The sequence below is a fragment of the Dermacentor silvarum genome, chromosome 9 (assembly GCF_013339745.2).
Source record: "Dermacentor silvarum isolate Dsil-2018 chromosome 9, BIME_Dsil_1.4, whole genome shotgun sequence".
NCBI lineage: Eukaryota > Metazoa > Arthropoda > Arachnida > Ixodida > Ixodidae > Dermacentor > Dermacentor silvarum.
The window spans coordinates 66,086,203-66,089,810 of record NC_051162.1 but is presented as its reverse complement, the minus strand read 5'-3'; the positions used below and the strand labels follow the sequence as shown (position 1 = coordinate 66,089,810).

At 44.5% G+C, this 3,608-nt stretch overlaps 1 non-coding gene across 1 annotated transcript; it reads right to left on the bottom strand.

Moving 5' to 3' along the window:
* Nucleotides 1-2,766: 2,766 nt before the first annotated feature.
* On the bottom strand, nt 2,767-2,838 carry Trnag-ucc (transfer RNA glycine (anticodon UCC)). Its single transcript has one exon. It is a non-coding gene; the product is annotated as a tRNA-Gly (tRNA).
* Nucleotides 2,839-3,608: the final 770 nt, after the last annotated feature.

Genomic DNA, 3,608 nt, shown 5'->3' with positions numbered 1-3,608 from the left:
AGTCGGATGGCCTCCGCCTCGGTTAGACCTCTGCCTTTCCTCGTTACTCTGCTTATCACGCGAGCTATTTGTTTGGTGGTCGTTTTGAACATTTTGATAGTGAAGTCCGCTCTGCGATTTTCTTGGAGCCATTGTCCTAGGATCCGGATTCTTTGTTTTTCCTGGATTTCCCTGTTACCTAACCATAGGCTAATGCTTTGATCTTTCCGATAGTTTCGGCTAGTGTAGCCTTACCCATTCTGATTTGTCTGGCGCGCAGGACATGCCGCTTTGTTCTGCAAAATCAGTTACAGTTTCTATCGCTTCTTGTAAGACTTGTTCTTTATACCCTAGAAGGCCTGTTGTCGCCCACAGGGTAATGTCATCCGCATACAGCGAGAATTTTAAGTCTGGAATTTGCTCTAGTCGCCTTGCTAGTCTGTTCATGCCTAAATTGAATAAAAGGGGCGAGAGGATGGCCCCTTGAGGGGTACCCTTACCTGGCATGCCGAATTTATCTGACCTGATGTCTTCTATTCCTATCGTGGCTTTCCTGTTTGTGAGGAAGGAGCGTATGTAATTGTAGATTTTCTCCGCACATTCTACTCTTTCTAGTTCTTCGAGTATGAGCGTGTGCGACTTGGTGTCGAATGCACTTTTGAGATCAAGCGCGACTACCACGTGCTCGCCTCCCGTAGCTATATTTCTTAGGACCTCCGCTTTAAGCCTGAGAAATACGTCCTGAGTTGATAGGTGTTTCCTAAAGCCGTACATGTAGTCTGATAGGAGGCTGCGATCTTCTAGGTGATTCGTGAGCCTCGTGTGAATTACTTTTTCAAAGAGTTTCCCTAGGCATGATGTGAGGGATACTACGATGCTCACAAGTACAACCTCCGCCACAGAGAAGTTACCTGCCACTCCGGAGACAAAGTATGGATCTGGAGTCCCGTTCGCCAACGCGGGAGCTCGGAGAAACTTCTCCGTCGTTATTTCGGGCCTCACCGGGTTCTTCAACGCTTCAATGACGTCAACTACAAGGTTGTTCCAGAGAGCACCACGCGATGCTCCCGCCGTACACCACAGCCAGACATCGTCCACGTGGCTGGGATGAAGCCATAGTACGCACGCTGATCGCCTACCGTCCCTACTTCGAAAGCATTGAGCGGATGCTTTTAAGGGGGGGGGGGGGGGAGAATGACACGGCAATTCAGTACATTTACGTGTGTTGTGCGGTTCCCGTACAATTGCGCTTTATTTTGCGTGCGGTGGCGCATTCGGTGAGGAGAGACGAAGAAAACGAAGAAGACGTGCTGCTCGATCGCAGCTGTTCTGCTGTGTTGCCAGCTGTTGCTTCTCCTGTTATTACGGTGACAATATGTATCCTATCTATCTATCTATCTATCTATCTATCTATCTATCTATCTATCTTTCCATTTATTTATCTATCTATCTATCTACACTGCAGCACGCATCTAAAATAGGAAACTTGCAGTTAGACGTCGCCTTCTCAAGCGAAGCGTTGATGCACGGGGCCACTGTGGTGGAAAACAAAGGCGTCAAAATCAAATATCTGTTGGACAGCATTGATGGTAGATTGAACATAGACCATTGCTGAAAAAATGAAGTTCAGCAAGGGGAATTGCCCTTTCTCTCGGCCCAATATTCTACCAGATCTGTATAGTGTGTGCAATGTTGAGCAACCCTCTAAACTCAATAGTGAAATACTATGAAATTTTTTTCTTTGTTTGGGAAAAGTGCATCTTTGTTTTTGTCAGCAAGTCGGTGCCATGTTGAAGTCCTTGGCAGTGCTTTCATTACTTTCGAAGCGCTCAATTCCTCTCCTCCACTTCACTTTTTTTTTTATTTCCTTCTGCAAACCACTGCAGTTCCAATCTATTTCAGGTTATTTCGGTCGCGGTGGTCGCATTCCAATGCAGAGCGAAAGCAAAAATGCTCGTGTACTGTTAATTTGGATCACGTTAAAGAACACGAGGTGCTCAAAGGTAATTTCCTCTCGAAGTGTTGCCTACAGGCACTCCCCTCTTCAAAAGCGCTGTTGTTTTTTTTCTTTATTTTATTGCTTCAAGGTGCCGACAGCGGAAGTCGTCTGCAATGAAACAGCGTATCATGTGCGTTTTCTTTATTTCCGTGCTCTCACTTTCCTGGTGCTAGTCGTTGCTGAAATTTAGACCAGTGTTCTGTATTGACATAAATGACTCTCTTCGGCATTCATGTTATATTTCAAATTTCTAAGAATATATACATACCTATTCAGCGTATATACACACATACATAACTAAATTCAGCATTCTCTGGTAGGACAGTATTTTCAGAAAGAGAGATCATTATAGTGAACAGAGGGAGTTTGGCTTGGCAGTAAACGTGCCAGCCTTCACAGAGTACAGGGTTATACCATGGCCATGGCCAGCATCAGTAAGGCTGCTAGCCACATATGGTGGCGTTTTGTTCAACTAACACCGTGTTTGGAACGTTGTTGTGCTAGGCAAGTGTTCTCGTTCAATAAAGTTTTAAAATGACGGAATGTTCACGATTATGTCGCTGCCGACGCGTTTTGCACTAGCAGTTGCGCATAATTTGGCGAGTCACTCCAACATTAGCTGTGTCCTCTAAGGTGAATATCATCGCCACAAGATGGCGCCACCAATGTGGCGGCTCAGGCAAGCGCCTATGCTAACATTGTATTCCGCAAAGGGTAACACATTTTCTTTTCGTATAAAAACAATGCGATCTTAACATAAGATTCCGGCTTCTGAAATAAAAAAAATCTGCGTCGGCCGGGAATGGAACCCGGGTCAACAGCTTGGAAGGCAGCTATGCTAACCACTATACCACCGACGCCAGTTGCTTCGCAACGCTTCCCCACAGCCCTTTGTGTTGCAGCGTCAACTCGCAGGCGGAGAGCCGGATGACAGCACAAAAGAGGTCAGCTCGTGCAAATTCAAGTGGACGGCTCCAACGGCGTAATCATTTCTTCACTGCTCCTATCGGATAGCTTCTCAGCTTATTTGATAAAGAGCCAACCTATACAAATAATGCGCTAGTTTTCGCGCAATCTGTTACTTATTCAGGCGTATTGATTGATTTATTGTAAGTACAATGTCACTTTCAACTGAACCTATTACAGTAGGGTGGTGGCAGCAACCTGAACACTTTGGTGCTTCAAAGAATAATAAAAAAAAGAAATATGCAAATCCATCGCACATTTTGAAATATATGCGAAGCTAAGCTTTAAAGTGAAGCGGTCAATTAAATGCTTTGCAACTGACGGCAACGCGTCCAATTCTGTTTACATTAATCGGGCGCAACGTATAATCCCATGGAATGTACCTGTATATCCATCAAAATGGTCATAACATTATTGTCATGCAATCTTTATGTTTATGCACGGCACCATTCAAGCACTATTCAGAAACTCAAAATTCCAATTTAGGAGGACGCACAGTGTTACAAGAATTCGCAGCGGCGTCACAATAACGAAGGTGATGTAATGGCGCTTGTTGCAAGAAGAATGTTGATGACAGGTTTATGCATAGTACAACGCAACTCAAGCAATATTTATGAATTATATACGTCTTTGAATGATTTATTTGTTCTTCTCGCGTGTTATA